Source organism: Dipodomys spectabilis, unplaced genomic scaffold (assembly GCF_019054845.1).
Source record: "Dipodomys spectabilis isolate Male_0828 unplaced genomic scaffold, ASM1905484v1 ptg000219l, whole genome shotgun sequence".
Taxonomy (NCBI): domain Eukaryota; kingdom Metazoa; phylum Chordata; class Mammalia; order Rodentia; family Heteromyidae; genus Dipodomys; species Dipodomys spectabilis.
The window spans coordinates 4,790,565-4,815,657 of record NW_024870896.1 but is presented as its reverse complement, the minus strand read 5'-3'; the positions used below and the strand labels follow the sequence as shown (position 1 = coordinate 4,815,657).

Sequence of the window (25,093 nt, the reverse complement as noted above, 5' to 3'; positions counted from 1 at the left end):
TGGTCTTTGGCCACGTGGGCGCCGTCGGGCTGCCAGTCCCTTGTCCAGGGGACGAATAGGCAGCGTTTGAAAGGCATGCACCCGCAAACGGCTGCCTTGGACACACCGCAACGCGTAGACTCCAACAACCAATCCCTTCACCACCACCGTCTCACACTTGCACAAAGAAACCCCAACCCCCAGGCACAGGCACACGAACACACACGCACCTGCGCCCGCTCACACACACACACACACACACGCGCGCGCGCGCACACATACATCCTGTGCGACTAATGGGCCCCAAGTTTTGCCTGCCTTCCTACGAGCTGTTGTGCTCATGGGCCAGACAAGCCCCGTGAGGGCGGGATAGGAGTATGAAAGAGAGCTATGGAGCTAGGGCAAGGAGGGAGTTTTGCGCGACGGGTCAGCCATTGGCCTTGGTCCTTTCCTCAACGGCCCTCTTGATTTCTCTTCGCTCCCAGGCGCTGATTTCCCAGGAGACCTTCGGTCAGCGGGGCCACGGGTTGGCAGCCAGGCCCAGAGAGCAGTGTAGCCTTGAAGGGGCGCGAGCCGCCCGGCCTGCTGGGTCGTGACCCGCCGTGGACAGTGCATCGGCCCCGAGGAGAGAGGGAGGTAAGCCTCGCTGTGCCCGAGGGGGTCCCGCTGTCGTCGGTGTGGGCTGGAGCTTGGCCTGCCCCGAGCTGCTGGCGCCCAGCGTGCCGTGTGCTGCTTGGCGCCCAGCGGGTGTGCTTGGATCGATGATGACTCCCCAAAATAACATTCCTTGGAAGCTGAACAAAATGAGTGAAAACTCTATAACCGTCGTTCTCATCGTGACTGAGGTCCACAGTCAGGTAGTGTAGGAGCGGGGGCCCGAGTCGCAGTCGCACACATTCTTTGCACCTGCGGGGCGCTTGCTGAAGACCGCCTCCCTGGCACTCAGACACTGCCATCCTGGGCTTGCTGTGGGTTGGGAGCACGCTCGCTCTGTGGGGCAGTTTGGTTAGGTGGATGGAGGCCACGCCCAGCCTGTGCCCGCGATAGGCATCCCTGGCCTCTGGCCGGCTGGGCTGTGACGGGGCAGCCGGTGCGTGGCTTGTGTCCCCGGGTAGGAAGAGGAGGAGGCGCCTAGGTGTTTGACAGATGTGCGCGTGGTGATTGGATCCCCAGGTAGAAGCGTGTGCCCTCAGTAGAAGCGTGTGTGGTGTTGAGGTTTTGTGGCCCGAGGTGTGTGTGGCCGAGGTTTGGGCTAGCCCACCCCCGCAGGCTTGGTGTTGGTCTCCCAGAGACCAAGTCTGGCTGCCCAGAGGTTCCCCGTTGAGGGTATGGGGAAGGAGAGCCCGCCTTGGGGCGGACAGTGGAGCCAGCTAGGAGAGGATTGGGTCCCTGTTGGCATGCGGGGAGTGGGAGGAGTGCGCAGTGCAGGGGTGCGTTTGGCGGCTTGCAGTGGCCAGGGCTGAGTTCCCCATGGGGCGGGCGGGCGGGCGGGGAGCTGCAGTGGGGCTGGTTTGGGCCCTGTGGTCATTGTGTGCCCTGGTCCCCTGCAGGCGCATTTGGTGCACTGCGGAACGGGGGGTGGGGAGGGGTGGTTGGGTGCGGGTTTCAAGCGCCCGGGCCCTTTGGGGAAATCCACCCCCGGGGGTGCAGAGTGCGGTGCGGCCAGGCCCAGGATTGACTTGAGGCGGAGTGCGGGGCCTGGGCAGAGACTGTCCGCTGAGTTTTCTTGCTGGTCTGGGGACAGCCTTGGGCAGGGTGCGCGGTGTGATGGTGGCGGGCGCTTGTGCCGTTAGTGTCCCCCGCCGGCAGCGCAGGTTGCGCAGGCCTGTGGGGAGGAGGCTGAGGAGTCCCGCGGTTGGCCCGTGGGGTGCGATGGAGGTGTGGGTGCAGGTCCTTGGCCAAAGCACTAGCAGTCCGTTAGCGGGACTGTGGCAGTCGAGCCAAGCCGGTGGATGCTTGCATGGCCCGGCCAGGATAGGCAGAGTGGGCAGGCCTTGGGCCGGATGGGTCTAGGTCGGTAGGGCCGTCATGGCTGAGTGTGTGTGGGGGGGTGGCGGGGGGGAAGGAGGAGCATTGGGCAGGCTCTGTGTTTCTCTGTGTTGGGCAGGGCCTTGTGAATTGGGGCTCCGAGGAGCCTGCCGTCAGCAGGCGGCTCAGAGGCGTCCCCAGTCCTCCCCCGACAGTGGGCAGAGGCCCTGGCAGAGTCCGTGCAGGAGGGTTGAAGGAGAAGCAGCTTAGCGCGGGCGCCCCCTGGGCCCTGTTGCCGGTACGACGATGCTGGTGAAAGGAGACGGGCTGTGAGTGGCAGACACTGCATGGGTGTGTGCAGGTGGCGGGCAGAGATTTCAAGGCGTGGTCCTGCGACAACTACACAGGACTGGGTAGTGGGTCAGGGTAGCTGGCCCACACCAACCTGACGCCCACGCGAACCCGCACACCCGCACACCCACGAACAGACACACACGCAACACAGGCACGCATGCCCCCACCCACGGGCCCCCTCATCTGGCTTGGTAGACCCCGAGCGCTGTCACAGGCGCATGGTCGTGCCGAAACCCCTGGAGGAGGGTGGCACCGGAAAGCAGAAGACAGATAGCTGTGGAGTTGGGGCAAGCTGCGAGTTGGCGTGACGGGTCAGCTCTTGGCCTCGTTCCTTTTCCTCAACGGCGCTCTTGATTGTTCTCGGTCCCCAGGCGCTGATTGCCCAGGATGCCTTCGGTCAGCGGGACCTCGGGGTGCATGCCAGGCCCAGGGAGCAGTGTAGCCTTGAAGGGGCGCGAGCCGCCCGGCCTGCTCCCTGTCCCGCCGTGGACAGTGCATCGGCCCCGGGGAGAGAGAGGTGAGCCTTACTGGGCCCAAGGGGGTTCCGTGCTGGTCCTTGGTGTGGGTGGGAGCTGCTCAAGGCTTGCCGTTCGGCGTTGCGGCAAATGTCCTGGCCAGTGCTGCTCGCGCCCCGCGGGCCGGGTCCCGCTCGGCGCCCAGAGCCTGTGCTTGGATCGATGATGATTCCCCAAAAAAACATTCCTTGGAAAAGCTGAACAAAATGAGTGAAAACTCACTCCCGTCTCCGCTCATCGGTGACTGAGGTCCGGCACTTTTTGCACCAGCCAGCTAGTGTAGGAGCCAGGAAGGCCTTTCCCTCACACGCATTTGTGCCCCGGCACGGGCGGCAGCCCTAGACAGGTAGCCAGCCACGGCAGTGGGCCCTGGCACTCACCGTTCCTTTCTCCAGTGGGGCTTGCCTGTGAGGCCGAGGTTGGGCCGACCCGTCTGGGTCTCGCTTCTGCTCAAGTGTCTAGAGCTGCCAGCCAACCAGTTAGTAGCACATCCTTGCTCTGCTTGCCGACTCCGTGGTCTTTGGCCACGTGGGCGCCGTCGGGCTGCCAGTCCCTTGTCCAGGGGACGAATAGGCAGCGTTTGAAAGGCATGCACCCGCAAACGGCTGCCTTGGACACACCGCAACGCGTAGACTCCAACAACCAATCCCTTCACCACCACCGTCTCACACTTGCACAAAGAAACCCCAACCCCCAGGCACAGGCACACGAACACACACGCACCTGCGCCCGCTCACACACACACACACACACGCGCGCGCGCGCACACATACATCCTGTGCGACTAATGGGCCCCAAGTTTTGCCTGCCTTCCTACGAGCTGTTGTGCTCATGGGCCAGACAAGCCCCGTGAGGGCGGGATAGGAGAATGAAAGAGAGCTATGGAGCTAGGGCAAGGAGGGAGTTTTGCGCGACGGGTCAGCCATTGGCCTTGGTCCTTTCCTCAACGGCCCTCTTGATTTCTCTTCGCTCCCAGGCGCTGATTTCCCAGGAGACCTTCGGTCAGCGGGGCCACGGGTTGGCAGCCAGGCCCAGAGAGCAGTGTAGCCTTGAAGGGGCGCGAGCCGCCCGGCCTGCTGGGTCGTGACCCGCCGTGGACAGTGCATCGGCCCCGAGGAGAGAGGGAGGTAAGCCTCGCTGTGCCCGAGGGGGTCCCGCTGTCGTCGGTGTGGGCTGGAGCTTGGCCTGCCCCGAGCTGCTGGCGCCCAGCGTGCCGTGTGCTGCTTGGCGCCCAGCGGGTGTGCTTGGATCGATGATGACTCCCCAAAATAACATTCCTTGGAAGCTGAACAAAATGAGTGAAAACTCTATAACCTTCGTTCTCATCGTGACTGACGTCCAGCCTTGTAGAAGCGGGGCCCGAGTTACAGTCGCACACATTCTTTGCTCCTTTGGAACACTGGCTGTATATCTCCTCACTGGCTGACACTTGCATTGTTTCTTTGGTGTGAGACTGCATTGTAGTGTTTATAATAGGATAGTTTGACCACAGTTATGTCACCCTTGGCTGCACACCTATATACTGAGCGAAATATTTATGTGCTTGAGGGCACACCCCCACAGACAGACTCATATTTTCCTTGCCTGTTTCTCAGGTGTTACTTGCTATTCATGGTCCTGACACACCTTTGAGGGTCTAATAGGAAAGTAGAGTATTGATTGCACGTTTTGATTAGCCCTCTGTAGGTATTACAGTTGTGTTTTTTGCTTTGATAATTTTCTTAACAATGATTTTATTTTCTCTTGTGTTCCAGGTTGTGGTATGCAAGGATGACTTCAGTTCGTGGGGTGCCATGTTTGTCCGAAGGCCCATCACTGTAGACACTTCAAGCAGCAGGATTATTGTGCCTCTCTTTTTCTCCTAGTCCCTAGAGAGTTTTACTATGTATAGTTGTGTGCCACATGGCCTGCTCTGTTCATTCCTGGCCCTTTTATCTCTTAGGACGGTAAGACTTAGCTGCTCAAATTTTCTTTTTATAGCCTTTGTCTTTTAAATGGTATTAGTTTTTTTTGTGTGTATGATCTATCAATGTTCTCTCATTAGCTCTGAAATTTTGTTTTTCCTTGAAAATTTGTGGTCCCAGAAAATTTCCTGTTTGTTAGTGACTCTACAATTACATCTTCTTTGTAGTGATCTAAATTTTTCACATATCAATAACTGTGATCGCTTTTTTTAATTGTGTTTGTTACACAGTGTATGCATGAAGCTGGTTATCATTGATATTCTTCCACCTCTCAGTTCACCAAATTTTGTGAGCTCATAGTTATATGTACTCCATAATCTCTTTGTCCCTCCTTGCTCTTTTGGCTGAATTTTTCACTGGAATTCCCACCTATCTTACATGCCATTGTTACCAATTATCTTTTCTCATTATGTTTTTGTGGGGGCCTGGTGTTCTGTTTGTAGTTGGTTCCCTGGAACCGTTCAACATGAAGGAAGGGTTATGTTGCCTTGCACAAATTGTACTCAGTTTTGGTAAGTCCACACTTGCAGGCTTGGACTAGTATGTTCCTTGTTTTATGTCTGCTTTAATTCTGCCTACCCAGTTTGTCCTGGAAGGAGACCCTGTGTCAGGGTGATCACATGTGTGCTAGTATTGGTACCCTGTTTGATATTGTGGTTGGTGGTATACATGTAGGTAGCTGATCATATGAGGCTCATGTCTGGCATACTGAGACTTCGGTTGAATCTTGTATCTGATTTGAGTTTCTTGGTGGCTCTTACCCTGCCTGGCGAATGATGATTTTGCCATAGTTTAGTTATTTTTTTTCTTTTTTAAATGTGTGGCTGGTACATGTCATTTTGTGACATGGAGCCAGGATGCCCAGTCTTATCTGGAGAGCGAATCCATCTAATGAAGAATGGACTCTAGGATATACCATATTTGCCTCTCAATAGCGAGGTGTTCAGGCATGTACCAGTATGCCTAACAAGCCTTTTTTTCTTAGGGTCTACTTTTTCACCTGAACTGACTTTTCAGTCCTTTGTTCTCTTGACTGTCATCTTCTTAGCTAATTATAAATGTACATACACTACCATCAAGCAATAGGTCTTCAGTTAGAATATACAAGATGCATGTATTTGTTTAATAATACCAAAGAGCATGTCTATTTCTGAGTGCCCTTGTATTTCTTCTCATCTCTTATGTATAATTAAAGAACTCAATGTCTATAAGGGTCCTTCATTGTATTGTAGTCTCTGAAGTTACTGTTTATGTGTCTCCTTTGAAATTCCTTTATTTTTTCCTGTTTAACTAGCTTACTTGATTTTTTTTAGTGTCCAATTTATCCTCCAGTTTAAAACATGCAATGACAACAGAGGCAAAAATCCCTTAAGATTATTTTCAGTTCTCCTTTGTGCAGAATGTCTGTTGTATTATAACTTTGCCCTTGGTTATATGCCATCATTAAGTGAATTTTCTCTCATCCAAGTAACAGTCTTTTTGTAATATATAGGAGGAACAGATTTTTTTTTAAATTTTGTTGGTCATGGCAGCTGAACTCTGCGCCCGGGCACTGTCCCTGAGCTCTTCAGCTCAAGGCTAGCACTCACCACTTGAGCCACAGTGCCACTTCTGGCTTTTTTCTGTTTATGTCATGCTGAGGAATCAAACCCAGGGCCTAATGCATGCAAGGCAAGCACTCTATAACTAAGCCAACTTCACAGTCCAAGGAACAGATTTTAAATGATACTGAGGCAGTTTAGGTGACATATTACTATGTTTGGTCAGTATCCCAGATTATGATGCCACATTTGGTGGTATCACAAAAGTGAACAATGTGGTTACCCTTATTGTTGCCATGTTCCTGTTAGTAGAGAGAATTATAAAGCCAGTATACATTTCTTATTTGCAGTGATATGTGAGCCAGTGTTTCATGGTGTGATATGGCAAGTTTGCATGTAAGGCTGTATACAATGGAAGAGAACTCTTGTTTGTTCACCCCAAGGGAGATTGTGTTTATATCCATGATTATGTAGGTACTGATGTCCTTCCTCAGCCATGTAAGAAATGAATAAGTACATTCCATATCATATTATTTTCCACAGTGATGTACCCTAAATGTCCCCTAAATGTCATGTGTGCTTAGATAATCTATGTTGGCCTTTGACATAGATGCTAGATAATAGTATAGGACCAGTTGGCATTGCCCTTGTAACCTGTGCATCTGTGTGTTTTTTAAGCACCTCTTTTTACTTCTCAAGTGGTTTTATAATGGAAAGTGAAGATTAGTCTTTATAAAATACCTAAAATATTGTTGGTTTCTTACATTTTAATGGAATATTATTTTATCTTAAAAAACAAGATCCTGCCAGGCACTGGTGGCTATACCTATAATCCTAATTACTCAGGAGGCTGAGATCTGAGGACTGCAGTTTGAAGCCAGCACAAAGTCTGTGTTCAAGGTCCAGGACCAGAAAAAAAAAACCCTTCCAGGCATTGCTGACTCACACCTTTAACTTTAGCTATCTTGAGGCAGAGAACTGAGAATCCTTGTTGGAAGCCAGCCAGGGAAGATAATTTCTTAATAATTTTTTTCTCCAATTAACCACCCCCAAAAGCCAGACATGAAGGTGTGGCTCAAGTGGTAGAGCCCTAACTCTGAGCACAAAGAAAGTACTTGGGCCCTGAGTTCAAGCACCAGGATGGGCACAAAAATAAAAGAGAAGGTCCTTCCATTTGCAACATTATGGATGAAGCTTGAGGCCATGATACTGAAGGAAATGAGATAGAAAAATGGTAAATTATTTGTGGACTCAGTAGAAAAGTATTAAGTTGGTTTTGGATAAGGCATAGAGGATATTGAGGAATGGAGCGTAAAGACTATAAAATGTTACTTGTGTAGATTAACCTATATCACATGGACTTCTGGAGAATGTAAAATGTGTTAGAAATACTGTACTGTGTAGTAATGTTTGTTAATAGAAAATACTTTAAGTACTAATCACTAAAAAAGAAAAAAGGGTATTTATACAAAAATTGTTGATCTATTAATATGCTTCCTTATAATAATTATTATACTTTATTTATATATATACATGTAATCGTATTTATACATAGAATTTGTATTTGTATATCTTAAATTATATTATGTATTTTTAATTTTCAATTTTTAAAAAATAATTCTTAAGTAGTTTTACAAGGATGTTTCAGTTCAGCCTGTCAGGTTCAAATAGTATGCATCTTGATGGTTGCCACCCCTTTCATTATTCTACCCTATATCTTCTTAACTCCATCCATCTTCTCAATTTAAATAATAACTTAAAGCTAGGTGCTAGTAGCTCATGTCTGTAATCCTATTCGAGTGAGATCTAGAATATTACATTTAGAAGACAGCCAGGTTATACAAACTACTTGGAACTCAATCTCCAAAATAAGAAGCAAAAAGCTGGGGATGTTCTCAAGATGGCGACGGGGCAGTAGGGAAACGCCACAGCTCTCTCCAACCAAAAAGAGAGTTCGAGTTCCAACCTTTAATCTCCCCAAGAGACCGACAACAACAAAAAGACGAACACTCAGAGAAAAACCAGAGGTGGAAAATAACAAAAAAAGAAAGAGAGGAAAAGAAGAATTTCAGAACAGAGAAGAGCGAAGACCCCTCCCCCAACCTTTACTGGCCGCGCGGCAGTGCGCCAAGCCGCCGGCCAGCCGGCCCGGCAGGGGCTGCCGGAGCCACAGAGACACAGGGGGCTGCTTGCAGATCACCAGGTACCGGATTGCAGAACAGCGGATCGCCAGGAACAGAGAAACCTACCAGCCGGGAGTCTCCAGGAGGATCCCACCCCACCCATCACTCTCCACCGGAGCGGAGAGGCTCCATCCCGCCAAAGCCGCCCGGCACCAGCAGCGCCACAAAGGGACCTGTCGCGATCGCAACGACCCGGCGGGGGGCCGCCCAACCCAGCCCGCAACCACCCCAACTGAACTCGGACTGCAACAACAACTGACGGACTGCAACAACAACTGACGACCTACAGGGTGAGTACCCATCAGGGGACAGGGAATCCATCAAGGGAGACCAGAGCTGGAGGGAATCCCCAGACCCTGACCTAGACTCCCTACCCCAACACCCGGACCACAGGACCCACTAAAACTGGGAACTGTTCGAGAGCCCCACCAGCCGGTGGAGCACACTCTGCTGGCCAGGCCAGAGCAAGAGCGCCCCGGGAAGGGAGCTTAAATGCTCAAGCCAGGAACAGTGCCCCTGGGTCAAGACTACCAACAGTAGAAGAAATTTGAACTGTGTCCTCCAGGCTGCATAACCAAGGTGGTATACACATTAGCACAGGCCTAACGAGCGCGCTCCAGGCTGGGGCCGGAACCAGGCCAGGGGACCGGCGCCTGAACAAAGCAAAAAGGGTCAGAAGTGGGGCTGTGGCTCAAATGGTAGGGTGCCAGCCCTGAGCTGAAGAGCTGAGGGACAGCACCCAAACCTAGAGTTCAAGCCCACAACCAGCCCAAAACAAACAAAAACACATCAGGAGCCCATAGCAGACTCCAGTATTTGGGAGAGTGCATCCAGAGCATCTGATCTTCCCAAGAGCACCCGCAGGAGCAAACACAAGCAGTCTAGGCTGCTCAACCCTTCCAAAGGCGGGAATTGCTACAGCAGAGAGCTGAGAATCCTAAGTGAATAGCAGCTGGAAATAGGCTCCCAACAGAATCCAGATCAGACACAGACTCTCTCTACCAATAGAGAATCAGCAACCAAGCAAAGACAGACACACCAAAACAAGATTGAAGAGCAGTCTCCTGAACCCCCATGCGAAAATCACAGAGAAAAATCACAAGGTTTACCACTACCCAGGACAGCAAGCTCACCTCAAAAGCCAGCAGCCACGCAGGGGAGAGCCCCAGTGGGAGCAAAGCAGGAATGGAAGACAAAAACTACATCCAAGGGTTGCTGGAGGCAATGACTCAAGAAATAAAGCGAGAAATGGATCAGAAATTGAAAGAGCACAAGGATGAACTATCAAAAGATATACAGGATATCAAACAAAAATTGGATGCAAAAATAGAAGCTGCACAAACCTCAGTAAGAAGTGAGATAAACGCCAAATTAGAGGTAATGCATACTGATATCACCTCATTGAGAGGTGAGATCAGTACTCTGAGAACCAACATTGAATCCATAAAGGGATCCATTTCCATCATGCAAACCACAATAGAAGCCACGGTCAACAGAGTGAATGAAATGGAAGGTAGAGTGTCAGATACAGAAGACAGAATACACCAACTGGACCAAAAAGTGACAGATATGGAAAAATCACTCAAATTAAACCAAAGGGAAATTCAAGAGCAAGCAGATAATGCTAAAAAATTTAACCTTCGCATAATCGGAGTGGACGAAGGTGAGGAATTCCAGAGCAAGGGAATGCAACACCTATTTAACAAGATAGTCAATGAAAATTTTCCCCACCTCAAAAACGACCATCTTAACTACATCACAAAAGCTTATCGAACACCCAACAAGCAAGACCCCAGGAGAAACACTTCTAGGCACATAATAGTAACAATGATGGATCTGAATAATAAGGAAACAATCCTGCATGCAGCAAAAATGAAGAAGGAGCTATACTACAACGGGAAAAAAATTAGAATCACAGCAGATCTCTCCACACAAACAATGAATGCAAGAAAAGCCTGGGAAAGCACCATACGAGCCCTGAGAGCCAATAACTGCCAACCCAGACTGATATACCCGGCAAAGCTAGCATTCACATTCGATGGAGAACTGAAAACTTTTAATAGCAAAGAAAAACTAAATGAATACATTTAAGCCAGCATTACAAAGAATTCTAAGAGGGGGGACACAACCTGAAGAAAGCAACCAGGAACTGGGACCTGCCCCAAACAGGCATTACTCAAAGTCTAACTGAGCAAGCACAGGAGGAAAGGAAAGAAGAAAAACTTAGGAAAACGGAATGGCAGGGACAACAATGCATCTCTCTATACTTTCTCTTAATATAAATGGGCTGAATTCGCCAATTAAAAGAAAACGAACTGAGGACTGGATCAGAAAACAAGACCCATCCATCTGTTGCCTTCAGGAGACCCACCTCTCAGCCAAACATACAAACAAACTCAGAGTGAAGGGGTGGAAAAGGATCTACCAATCAAATTCCCCCAATAAGAAAGCAGGTGTAGCTATCCTGATATCTGACAAAATAAACTTTTCATTAAAATCAGTACAGAAAGACAAGGACGGACATTACATATTAATAAAGGGAACAATCCAAGAGGAGGATATAACCATCATCAACTTATATGCCCCAAATATCGGTGCACCCAGATATGTTAAACAAATGCTCTCAAACTTACAGAATAAAATAGATCCCAATACGATAATACTAGGAGACTTTAACACGCCACTCTCACCAAAGGACAGGTCTACCAACCAGAGGATTGGCAAAGAAGCTACCGAATTAAGTGAGGCCATACTTCAAGCGGAATTAACTGACATCTACCGAGTATTTCACCCTAAAACAACACAGTACACATTCTTCTCAGCAGCTCATGGAACTTTCTCCAAAATAGACCATATCATAGTTCATTCAAGGAACTTAAGCAAATACAAAGGGATCGACATAATCCCCTGTATCCTATCTGACCACAGTGGAATCAAGCTAGCTCTCAATAACAAAGCATACCGTAGAAATTTCTCTAATACATGGAAATTGAACAGCACACTCCTTAACAAGGCCTGGGTAACAGAAGAGATCAGAGAAGAAATAAAGCATTTCCTAGAACTCAATGAAAATGAAAACACCTCACAAAGAAACTTGTGGGACACAGCAAAAGCAGTCCTGAGGGGCAAATTTATTGCCCTCAGTGCCCACATCAAGAGAATGGAGACAGACCAAGTAAATAATCTCATGTTGCAACTAAAACAGCTAGAAAAACAAGAAAAAATGGGACCTAAAGCTACTAGACGAAGCCAGATAACCAAATTGAGAGCAGAGATTAACCAATTAGAAAATCAGAAAACCATAACCAAAATAAACCAAACAAAAAGCTGGTTCTTTGAAAAAATAAACAAAATTGATGGCCCGTTGGCAAGATTAATTAAAAAAAGAAGAGAGGAAACCCATATTAATAGGATTAGGGATGCCACGGGAAACATCACAACACGTACCCAAGATATCCAAACAATTCTAACAGACTACTTTCAAAAGCTATACTCTCTAAAGGAAGAAAATCTGGCGGAAATGGATGCATTTTTAGAGAAATACAAGTTACCCAAACTGAGCAAAGAAGAAGTTAACCAATTAAATAAGCCAATATCCTATAATGAGATACAGGAAGCTATCAAAAGTCTTCCAACAAAAAAAAGCCCAGGACCAGATGGATTCACAGCAGAATTCTATAAGACCTTTAAAGAAGAACTAATACCCATACTCCTCAAGCTCTTCAGAGAAACAGAGAAGGAGGGAGCTATCCCAAACTCATTCTACGAAGCCAATATCACACTCATCCCCAAACCAGGCAAAGACCCAACCAAAAAGGAGAATTACAGGCCAATCTCCTTGATGAACACAGATGCAAAGATCCTTAACAAGATTCTAGCTAACAGAATCCAGAAACACATAAAAAAAATAATACACTATGATCAGGTAGGCTTCATCCCAGAGACACAGGGATGGTTTAACATACGTAAGTCAATAAATGTAATCCAGCATATCAACAGAGCCAAGGTCAAGAATCACATGATTATCGCCACAGATGCAGAAAAGGCCTTTGATAAAATTCAACATTCATTCATGCTAAAAGCTCTGGAGAAAATAGGAATAGAAGGAACATTTCTAAAAACAATAAAAGCCATTTATGACAGACCAATAGCCAATATTATACTTAATGGGGAAAAGCTACAACCAATCCTCCTAAAAACAGGAACAAGGCAAGGATGTCCACTGTCTCCACTCCTCTTCAACATAGTCCTAGAACCCTTAGCCAGGGCAATAAGGCAAGAAAAAGACATTAAAGGGATCCGCATAGGGAAAGAAGAAGTGAAACTATCCCTTTTTGCAGACGACATGATACTATACCTCCACGATCCCAAAAACTCCATCCCCAAACTTTTAGAAATCATAAGTCACTTCGGCAAAATAGCAGGATACAAAATAAACCCACAAAAATCAGTTGCCTTCCTATACACTGATAACGCACAGGAAGAGAGGGAAATAAAGGGAGCAACCCCATTCACAATAACCTCCCAAAAAATAAAATATTTAGGAATTAACCTAACCAAAGATGTAAAAGAACTATTTAATGAGAACTATAAAAAGTTAAAGAAAGAAATTGCAGAAGACACTAGGAAATGGAAAGACCTCCCATGCTCCTGGATAGGCCGACTTAATATAGTAAAGATGGTGATACTTCCAAAATTAATATACAAATTCAATGCAATTCCTATTAAAATCCCAATGACGTACATCACTGAAATACAGAAAACAGTCCAAAAATTTATATGGAACAACAAAAGACCTAGAATAGCCAAAACAATTCTAGGGGATAAAGACAATATGGGAGGGCTATCCATGCCGAACTTCAAACTCTACTACAGAGCCATAATCACAAAGACAGCATGGTACTGGCACAAAAACAGACCCGAAGACCAATGGAACAGAATAGAAGATCCAGATATAAATCCACAGGCCTACAGCCAGCTGATATTCGACAAAGGAGCCAAAGACATACAATGGAAGAAACACAGCCTCTTCAACCGCTGGTGCTGGGAAAACTGGGCAGCCACATGCAGAAAACTAAAAGTGGACCCCAGCCTATCACCATGCACCAACATCAACTCAAAATGGATTAAAGACCTTAACATTAAACCTGAATCTCTGAAACTACTGCAGGACAGAGTAGGAGAGACACTTGAACTAATAGGCACAGGAAGGAACTTCCTGAACAGAGTCCCAGGGTCACAACAAGTTGGAGAGAGACTCGACAAATGGGACTACCTTAAAATAAAAAGCTTCTGCACAGCTAAATCTATCGCAACTAAGCTAGAAAGACAACCAACTAATTGGGAAAAAATATTTACCAGCAATATATCAGACAAGGGGTTAACATCCTGTATATACAGGGAACTCAAGAAACTAATCCCTCCCAAACCTAACAAACCAATTACTAAATGGGCAAGGGAACTAAAGAGGGACTTCTCAAATGAAGAAATAAAAATGGCAAAGAAACACATGAGGAAATGTTCATCATCCCTGGTGGTGAAGGAAATGCAAATAAAGACAACCCTGAGATACCACCTTACCCCAGTCAGAATGTCCCACATCCACAAATCAACCAACGACAAATGCTGGAGGGGATGTGGAGAAAGAGGAACCCTATTACACTGCTGGTGGGAATGTACACTTATACAACCACTTTGGAAAGCAGTCTGGAGGGTCCTTAGAAAGCTAAAGATTGACCTCCCTTACGACCCAGTCATACCACTTCTAGGCATCTACCCTGAACAACAGGAACCAATATACAAGGACACGTGCACCTCCATGTTTATTGCAGCACTGTTCGCAATAGCTAGGATATGGAAACAACCTAGGTGCCCCACCACAGATGAATGGATCCAAAAATTGTGGTATCTATACACAATGGAATATTATGCAGCCATTAGAAATGACAAAATAATGGCATTTGCAGGGAAATGGATGGAGCTAGAAGGAATCATGTTGAGCGAGGTAAGCCAAGAACGAAGAGACAAACGGTACATGGTCTCCCTCATAAGTGGATGCTAAATCCAAAAGGTTAGTGATACGACAAAACTAACAGGACTTAAGAAACAAAGAACTCCCGCTCATCTGGTTGAACCACTACTAAATATCCTCATGCTGCTGATCACAAATATGGTATATAACATGTGAACACTGTTATATATTACAGACTGTGGTAGACAATTTGCTCCAGGGAAGTTAGAATGAACTTGTGACTTTGAAATTATGTAATCATTTAATCACAATCAAAAAAAAAAAAAAAAAGAACCTCGGGGAAGGGAGGGAGGGAGGGGATGGTAGGGGGAAAACAATGGAGGGGGTAACAATGTTCAAGAGGAAGTGTACTCATAACCTCACTCATGTAACTGTGACCCTCTGTATAGTAGCTTTACAATAAAAAAAAAAAAAAAAAAAAAAAAAAAAAAAAAATGTAGGGTTGGGCTGGGAAGGTGGCTCAGTGGTAGAGTGCTTGCCTTGCATGCATGAGGTCCTGGGTTCAATTCCTCAGCACCACATAAGCAGAAAAAGCCGGAGGTGGCACTGGCTCAAATGGTAGAGCACTAGCCTTGAGCTGAAGAACTCAGGGACAGCACCCAGGCCCAAAGTACATGCCCCATGACCGGCAAAAAAACAAATATTTAAATAAAAATAAAAATGTAGGGTTGCAATAAAAAAAAAAAAAAAAAAAAAAAAAAAAAAAGAAGCAAAAAGCTGGCCTACAGGCATGGCTCCAGTGATAGAGCACCAGCTGAACAAGTAGGCTCAGCCATGAATTTAAGTGTGAGCCATGAGTTCAAACCCCAACCAAAAGAATAAAAGAGAAGACCAAAAGCCGGGTGCTGGTGGCTCACGCCTGTAATCCTAGCTACTCAGGACACTGAGATCTACGGATCACAGCTCAAAGCCAGCCCGAGCAGGAAAGACCGTGAGACTCCTATCTCCAATAAACCACCAGAAAACCAGAAGTGGCACTGTAGCTCAAGTGGTAGAGCACTCGCCTTGAGCTGAAGAGCTGAGGGACAGCACCCAAGCCCAGAGTTCAAGCCCTACAACCAACCAAAAAAAAAGAAGGCCAGGCGTCAGTGGCTTACACCTGTAATCCTTAGAATGCTGAGATCTGAGGATCATGGTTCAAAGCCAGCCCTGGTAGGAAAGTCTATGAGACTCTTATTTCCAGTTAACCACCAGAAAACCAAAGTGGCTCAAGTAGTAGAGCACTTGCCTTTTGCTGAAGAGCTTAGGGACAGCACCCAGGCCCAGAGTTCAAGCCCTATGACTGGCAAAAAGAAAAAAAATCCTCTTCCATATGCCCCTCTGTTCAGAGCAATGAGTGAACTGTCATGTAGTTTGTCAAATGCATCATTATGTTTTCTTCTAAACTTTTTTTTTGTATGTGCCAGTACTGGGCCTTGAACTCAGGAAATCAAGTTCTTGCTCAGCTTTTTCATTCAAGACTGGTAGTCTATCTTTTGATCCACATCTTCACGCCAACTTTCCTTAGTTAATTGGAGCTGTGAGTCTCTCAATTTTGTCTGCTGATCTGGCTTGAGCCTCAATCCCCAAATCTTAGCCTCCTGAGTGCCTAGAATTACAGGCATGAGTCACATGTACCAGGTTTGTTTTTCTGTAAATTCTTAATAGTAAACATTTAATTGGCCAGTTATTATTCAACTTTTCTGCCTGAGCTCTATTTTGTAACAAGTGACATCAGAATTCTTCCTATTACGCCATTTACTATTATTATTACACCATTTACTTTTTTATTTTTTATTTTATTTTATTTACTGTTCCTAGAGCTTGAATCATGGATCTGGGTGCTGACCTTGAGATTTTTTCTTTCCTTTTTTTTTCTTTCTTTCTTTTTTTCTTTTTTTGTTGTTGTTTGTCATAGCACTTGAACTCAGGGCCTGCTCACGGTCATGAGCTCTTTTGCTCAAGACTAGCACTCTACCACTTTGAGCCACAGTGCCGCTTCTAGTTTTTTGTTGGTTAATTGGAGATAAGGGTCTCATGGACCCTAGTAACATATAGCAATGGGGGAGGGGGAAGAAAAAAGAAGGAAATACAGAAAGAAGAAAATCCTCACAAGTTGGGTTTTGTGCCAAGAGGAATGCAATTGATAAAACTTTATACTCATATGAATTACCAAAATTGAGAATGAAAGAGGAGGCATCATTACTAATCCCATAGGTTATTTTAAGAATATTATTGGTTTTCAGTGAAGAACTATGGATGGAAACAAAGTTCTAATTTCACCTAGAACTCAGTATCACAACATTGAAATTTTGGTTTTTATTGGTATCTCTGCTCATCCTTGTCAATTTCTAGAAGGTACTACAGTAACATAGTGTCATTGAATTTAATCTCACAGCTTATAGATTGTTGAGATTTTTGTAAGGAACTCAGTCATTTATTTTGGGTAGTTTCTCACATTAAGTGTCTCACTTTTTTCCCATGTAGTGGGGATTGAAGTCAGGGCTCCAGGCTTATTAGGCAGGGGCTGTACCGCTTGAGCCACACCTCCAGTTTGCCTCTTACATTAAAAATATTGTAGAAACTGGGCACTGGTGTCTCACGCCTGTAATCCTAGCTACTCAGGAGGCTTGAGATCTGAGGATCACTGTTGAAAGTCAGCCCAGACAGAAAAGTCTGTGAGACTCTTATCTCCAATAAACTACGCTGAAAAAGCCAGATGTGTTGACTGCTCAAGTGGCACTAGCCTTGCACAAAAAGGCCCAGGCCCTGAGTTTAAGCCCCAAGAATAGCAAAGAGAAGACTAGCAAAAAAATCATAATAATAGTATCTATCTATCTAACCATATGTGTGTGTGTGTGTGTGTGTGTGTGTGTGTGTGTATGTATGTATAGTTGGCTTCCATAATTTTATACTTTTACATTCTAAAATACTTGACATTTCTAAACCTAGCTTATACCATAAAAGCATTGTGCATCAAGTATATTTGAATGATTCCTTCTCTTTTAGGAACCAAGATGATACTGGGCCAAAATGAGGTTTGTATCTTAAGATTGTCCTTGAGGTCTCAGCAGTTGTGTCTGAGTTGTGTCTTGGCTGTGAGTATTGAAGAGTGTAGTGAAGAATTTCTTGTGAAGAATTCTCATACCAGAAAAAGTATTTGGACATTCATGACAGTTTCTACTTCTAGATCACCTTCTAGTTCCTCAATGTGGTCAATTCTGATAGTTCCCTTATAGATGTCAACACATACATGTGTATATACATACATACACATGGATACACACATATACATCACATATGCTTCCACGTTTATAACTCCATGGAGCCTGTTCCTGCTTGTTTTTAACCCCTACCAATTCTAATTCCCCAAAAGTAAGCCATTTCTATAACAACCTTATTCTACTTCAACCTTCCTCCCTCCTTCAGTTACTCTTGGCCTCCTTTCTTCTCACTTTTTTTTTTTTGTCCTTCTGATCTCTGTGTGGTCCCCAAGCATGCCATGTACCTTAGTAAGTAATACAATCTTTATTTCTATCTGTGTAGTTGCTAATCATTGAAGGGATGCAATCTATCTTAAAGATCCTAAATTAAAAACAAAGAAAATAGAAGTGTTTCCAAATTATAATTTGTGGCTGCCTAGAATACCTTGCATGCAGCATCTGTTGGACAGGTGGCTTCCTCATCTCTCATGATGCCTTGCCCACCACTAAGCCTTATCCTTTCCACGATGCTCCTACTACTTGCCACAAGGAGTGGGGTTTTACAGATCAAAGTACTTACACAGTGACATAATTAGCTTGGCTTGATTTGTCTTTGTCTGAGAAGTCAGCAAAGAGATGCTGACTTTCATGTACATGGATGCACAAGGCAGATTCCCTCAGATAATGCCAGCTTGCTCAGTTCCCCTTGTATTAGTAAAGGGTTCACTGTATCTGCACATTCCTGTATTGGCCTATGTTGCTTAATTCCATTGCCCTCTTGGCTTTGTTAGAGCATTATGTGAGGGAAAGGATTGGTTAGGGGAATATAACAATAGATGTTGGTGTCTTATTTTTCTCACAGACTACAACATACATTATTCTGTAAAGATGGCCTTATGGAAATTGATGACTTAGAAATAAGTTTAGTTTTCCAATAGAGTTGGTAGGAGCCCTACTTAGGCTTTACTGGGAAGTAATAGACAACATTTTTATCATGCTATATACAATTGTGACATTATTTTTTATTTTATAATATTTAGTTTTAGTAGTACATTTATCTTGCTAGCATAGATGTGCAAAGATGTGCATGTTTGCCCACATGACACAGAGAAGACTTAACCAACATTCACCATTCCTATCTAGTTGCCACACAACACAGAATAAATACATTATTGTTTCATTATGTGTGTATGTATGTGATACATGTTTATAGATGCATCTGCATATATGTATGTATTTCTTCTTAAAATGTTCATTTTTTCCTTTCTTTTTTTTCTGTCAGGCGATGATAGAGCCCAACAGGGTAGAGAAGTTGTTACTGCCCTTGCTTTAATCTCAACTATCAATTCTAAGAAATTAGTTGACAGTTTACTTCCCAAATCTTCATTCCTATATATGGTCACATGGATGTCTTCGACAGGTATAATGTCTATGTGGGTAGGGGCTGCATGTTTATAAGAGTCCTAGGATGGGGGATATAAATTGATAGATCTTCTCCTTAAGTTTATCCTTAGTTGTAGCCAGGCAGCATTAAAAAGCACCAAGAATCAGATAAATGTGGATATAAAAATGGGGAGGTACAGAGCTGTGGTCATAATAGTTCTTGAATTGAGGAGTTTTCCTTAACAAACTCTGCCCTCAATGAAAATCTAACTCTAACCAGTCCATTATAGCTGAGCTCTTTATATATTATTAATTCATCAATTACATGTAATTTCATATAAGTACTTTTATTTAATTTATTCTAGTCAGTAATTTTTCTTTGTCAGTTGTGGAGCTTGAACTTGGGTCCTGGACATTGTCCCTGAGCTTTTTTTGCTCAAGGCTAGTGTTCTACCACTTTGAACCATAGTGCTACTTCCAATTTTTTGGTGGCTAATTGGAGAGTCTCACAGACCTTCGTGCTAGGGCTGCCTTTGAACCACGATCCTCAGATCTCACCCTCCTGAATAGGTAGGATTTACAGGCATGAGTTATCAGCATCTAGCCCTAGTCAGGTATTTTTTCTTTACTTTTTTTGGTGACATAGATACCTTGTCAATTACCTGCCACTGATAAGTTCCCAATAAATTTTTGTTGCAAATAAACATGAGTATATTTTAATTGATTTTCTGAATAACTTGTCCTGCTAAGCAATGAAAGGTAAAACACTTTTTACAAAAAGTAACAGGCATAATTTTCTGTGTGAATCAGGTAATTTATTCCATTTTGGAAATGTACAAGAGACCATGAAGAAGTTTGCTGATCCAGCAGTATATATATATATATATATATATATATATATATATATATATATATATATATATGCATACCAAGCTATCGTTTCAAAATGAGGAAGTAAGGGACAAGTAAGGCATGGCTCAACTGGTAAAGCTTCACTTGGAAGCAAGAAAACTGAGTGAGAGTGAGGTCTTGAGTTCAAGCCAAAAAGAAAAAAAGGAAAGAAAAGAATGAAAAGAACATGTTTCTCACCTAAGCTAATTTTCCCTGTGTCCTTGTAGGGTGACCACATTGAGTGGATTTGCTACAGTTGATGCCATTACTTATATACCAGCTTCATCAAAACAACTCTACAGTCTTCTTTATGCCCGGTGACACCTCTCTCCCTGGGTGGCAGCGGATTCCTCCTGCAGATAAGAAATGCTTAACTGAGAAATGCTCATATTGGGATATCACCGTTGAGACTTTAATTTGGGCATGGTGACTGTTTCCCTTGCTGCCGCTTGACTCAATCACAGGAGCCTCAAATAAATTGCACAAGAAGCTCAAAATGGTGGAAGTGCTCAGTGCTCCTATAAATATATATTTACCATTTTTCTTTGCCACATGATAAATTTTTAAAGCTGATATATTCAAAAGAAACTGCATCATTTTTCTCAAAAATTCAAAGAACAAATAATAGAATAAGCTAGGGGCCCTCCTCTCTGCAACTCAATTGTCAGTTTTCCTATATTCATTTTTTTTTTAGTGTGCAAATGGACATGCAAGCTATTCTGGAGTGGGTATTTAGAAGTGAACCCATATTGTAACACATTCTTCTGCCAATTACCTCTTCCATTTAAGTCTTTTCAGTGGTTTTTTTTCTATTTCAGTAATACATATACATCTGTGTCATTTGTTGAATGACTGCATGACTATTGTGTAGATAAAATATAATTAAATGTTTTATGGATTTCTCATTCATGGTTATTTATGTTAGTACCAAATTTCTGTGCAATGAACCTCCTTCTATTATCAACAATTTTGCATTTGTCTATGATATTAAGTTTACCTAGCAACTGAATTACTGGAATTAAAGATATGAACATTTAAGATTTTGAAAATTATGGAAAGATTTATTTGAAAAATGTGGTTAACAATTTTATTCTCACTGGCAATGAATGAGATTGCCAACTTTCCCATATCCATGCAAATAATGAATTTTATACGTACTTAAAATTTTGCAAATGTGATAGGCCAACTATTGTCTTAAATTGTATTTCTTTTTTTGAGTTTGATCATTGTTTTTCATGTGTTTATTAGTCATCTGTATTTTTAATTTCTTCTTTATGTCCAATTCTGGGGTGTTGATTTTCGTCTCAGATTTCAATGAACACATTTACTATTGGTGGAATAAGCTTTCAGAGTGTCAAGCATTACAGATATTTTTATGCACTTTTAAACTTTGTTTTTATTCTAGGAATGTGTATAATTGTTATATGTCCAAGTATATAACCATGTTCGCTTTATAGCTTCTGGTTTCATGTCATTTTGGAAAGGTATTATACCAAGTCCATAAAACTCTTCACCTGTGTTAACTTCTAATTCTTTGTGGGGTTTTTTTTTTTTTCAGTCAAATTCTTATACCATGAGAACTTTTTTTGTTTTGAACTCTTAAATTGCCAAGTTATTTGCCATTACTTGCGATTATTTGCCAATAATTGCCCATTTATCTGTAATGCCATCTTGCGCCTATGCTGTATTCTCATCTGGCTGGCTCCATTTTTGTTCTGTGGATCTGTGTGTCTCTTCTTCTGCCTCCTGTCTCATGTGTCTTCTTACTGGACGAAATTACAGTTTAGACTGCAATTTCATCAGACTTAATAAATTAATTTGGGGAAATTGGTTTTCAGTAATATTGTCTTCAATAGTGATGAGATTTTTCTTTTACTTTGTTCATTTTTTCTGAGCCTGGAAGTTTTGTTTTTTTGAGGGGCAAGTGGTCACCTCTCAATACTTTTCATAATTTTTTTCAAAATGTGGACAGAATTATTTGCAAAAAATTGATAGCTTTAATTCTCTTCTTCCAATACATGATTTTGGTTAAGTTGATAAAGTCCACATACTGGTCCTTTCAGAGCACTTAAACAACGTTGACATATCACCCACCCTTGATTTAAATGGGCCTTTAATGGAATGCTTCTTGGGTTGCAATGCACATTTTTTTGCTGGTCTGCTTCTCTAAAGACCACCCAAAAGTGCTATGAATGAGCAAAGCTGAGTTTATTAAATTTACTGCAGCAAGGGAAAACACCACCTTGACAGGGTTTGACAGTGTTTCACAGATTAGAGGAAAGTGCCTTTGGGTCTGGGCTGTTGCAGTTTAAGGCAGAGAACTGATTAGGAATAGAAAAAAATCATTATAAGATTGTTGGAAGAGCATGATGTAATTCTTGATAATAACATTATTGTATCAGTGAACCAACTATCTAGGTTAGATACTATCAGTGACAGCTATTTGCCTAGATGAGGAAACTGAATTTATTTATTTATCAGTTTATAGTTGTATTTTGCTGAGTACAATTCTGCTGAGGGTGGTTTCGTGTCTTAGTCCCAGTAGGTAAGTGATTTTGATTTGGATGATCTTATTCATCAGTACAGTGATTTTGAGTATGAGTTTACTTTGTTAAGTTAGGAAGGTCTTTGACTTTTTATATTTTTCTAAGGAATTTTAATCAAAATCAGGTGGTACATGCGATCAATATTTTTTGCACAACCACTAGTACTATTGCTTAACACATTTGTGCTATGAAATCATTTCTTTTCTATTGAAACCTTTTTTGAGTGAACAGATTCTATTTGATTCTGAAGACAATTTATTATTTAAAGTAAAATTAATGTGATTAATAATTTTATTTACAAATTAATTTAAATTAAATTTTAATTAAATTATAGGTCCTTATTTTTATTTGGAATATTTGAAAGAATATTGACTAAGTTAAATAAATGTGTGATTTTCTTTTTGTTATTCCTTTTCATGATTTGATACCAAATTTTCTGTTGTAGTAAAATTCTTTGGACGATCTTTTTTCTTTTCTTTGCTTAATAGGCTAAAAAGCTATGTGATTGCTATCAATGTTTAAATGAACTAGTCATGTAAACAAATCATCTGAATGCACCTTTGTTACTGGTATGGAGTAGAAGCTAAGATACCTAGAATTTTTTTTCACTTTTTCTACAGTGTTTTCTACTGCTTGTTAGATTGTTTGTGTCTATGTTTAATATTTTCTTCCTCTTAGAAGACTATATCCCATGCAGATTTTCCACCACGCTTGTATGAAATTTTGATTACTTATGATGCTTAATGAAATAAGTTTAACTAGCATCACTGGTGCTCTCCCACATTTTCCCTCAATTGGATATTTGGCATAATTTTATCCATATTTTATGTGTTGTAGTTTATTTTCCATTTGCTAATTCCCCTAATAAATGTTTTAACATAAGTAATCATTTATTTTCATCTGGTTTTGGTAATGAAAGATTTGCTCTGTTTTGTATCTTCTAAAACAATTCATTATGAACACATTATAAGCATTCAAAGTTTGAGGAACTATGAGGTTGTCTAACTGTTGAAACTCTCATTCCATTGCTACCAACATTTGCCAAATGTGCTTTGTGTTATTTTTTATTGTTTACATTTTGACAGTACTGGGGTTTGAACTCAGAGTCTTGTGCCTGCTAGGCCAAGTGCTTTGTCATTTAAACCATATCCCCTGACTTTTTTTTTCCTTTTTTTCAGATAGGGTCCTACATTTTTGTTCAGGCAGACCTCAACCATGATCTTTCAGGCTTTGCCTCCTGCACAGCTAACATTATAGACATACACTACCACTACCAGCTTAGTTTTTGAGATGGGTTCTTGGTAACCTGTTGCCAAGACTGCCCTTTGAACTGTAGTCTACCTGATCTCTGCCCCCTCAAAAGCTGGTAATTACATGCAAGAGCCTACCAGACTTACCAGACTTTCTTTATTAGCTATTTTATTTTATTTTGGGGGGAGAGAGGGGGTCCGCTTGTGGAGCCTGAACTCTGGGCCTGGGTGCTGTCCCTCAGCTCTTCAGCTCAAGGCTAGAGCTCTACCACTTGAGCCACAATGCCACTTCTGGCTTTTTTCTTTTTGCTTATGTGGTGCTGAGGAATCGAACCCAGGGCCTCAGGCATGCAAGGCAAGCGCTCTACCACTGAGCCACCTTCCCAGCCCCTTTATTAGCTATTTTAAAATGAGGCTTGAAGTCCTTGCTTGCTTATCCTTCCTTTTCCCCTCCTTACTTGTCCTTCCCTTTCCCCTCCTTCCTTTTTTTTTTTTTTTTTTTTTGCTGGTCGTGGGGCCTGAACTCTGGCCCTGGTCCCTGTTCCCTGCCCTTAAGTTCTTCAGCGCAAGACTAGCACTCTACCACTTGAGCCATAGTGCCACTTCCAGCTTTTCCTGCATATGTGGTGCTGAGGAATTGAACCCAGGACCTCATACATGCAAGGCAAGCCCTCTACCACTGAGACACCTTCCAAGTCCCCTTTTCTTTTTTATATATCTATCAATGATCTAATTTTGGTAATGGTGCAGAGGGTTGAACTCAGACTTGCAGTTGTAACATAGGCATGCTACCATTTTAGCCACATCCTAACCCTTTTAGTTTTAGGGGTTTTTGTTTGTTTTGAGCTTCTTTTGCTCAAGGCTTGCACCCTACCACTTTAACCTCAGCCTCCTGAGTAGCTAGGATTATAGGCATGAACCTGGATGGTTTTAGGCATTTTTGAAATAGTTTCACTATTCAGATTCTTCCCAGGCTGATCTAAATTGTTATTCTCCTATTTCTGTTTTCTATGTAGTTTTATAACAAATATGACCTATCATATACAGCTGTTGATTGAAATGAAGCCTTAGTAACTTTTCCTGGGATTGGCATCCAACTATAGTCCTCCTAATCTTCACTTCCCAAGAAGCTGGGATTACAGGTGTAAACCACCATGCTTCACCCAGAAGCATTTTTAAATGTACTTTAAAGTCAAAATGGGCATTTTAAACCCCGAAATTTACAAAAGAGTATTCATTGTTAGTAATTTAACTTCTGTACCTTCTGTATTATCTCCTCCTCGGGTACCAACTCAGTCTTTCCTAG

The 25,093-nt window shown here is 43.1% G+C and overlaps 1 long non-coding RNA gene and 3 other non-coding genes across 5 annotated transcripts in view; all 4 read left to right on the top strand.

Moving 5' to 3' along the window:
• Positions 1–21,040, top strand: part of LOC122122953 — a 57,257-nt gene extending 36,217 nt beyond the window's left edge. Inside the window, exons 23-29 of one of the 2 annotated variants that reach the window (XR_006150217.1) lie at positions 465–615; positions 2,673–2,818; positions 3,793–3,943; positions 4,571–4,762; positions 17,524–17,552; positions 19,000–19,137; positions 20,219–21,040. This is a non-coding gene — a long non-coding RNA (uncharacterized LOC122122953). Of the gene's footprint in view, positions 1–464; positions 616–2,672; positions 2,819–3,792; positions 3,944–4,570; positions 4,763–17,523; positions 19,138–20,218 lie in introns of both variants that reach the window. The other variant, XR_006150216.1, reaches the window with a different exon arrangement.
• LOC122123020 lies at positions 735–828 on the top strand. The gene has a single exon (XR_006150236.1). It is a non-coding gene; the product is annotated as a small nucleolar RNA SNORD116 (small nucleolar RNA).
• LOC122123077 lies at positions 2,973–3,069 on the top strand. Its single transcript, XR_006150291.1, has one exon. It is a non-coding gene; the product is annotated as a small nucleolar RNA SNORD116 (small nucleolar RNA).
• On the top strand, positions 4,063–4,156 carry LOC122123034. Its single transcript, XR_006150250.1, has one exon. It is a non-coding gene; the product is annotated as a small nucleolar RNA SNORD116 (small nucleolar RNA).
• Positions 21,041–25,093: the final 4,053 nt, after the last annotated feature.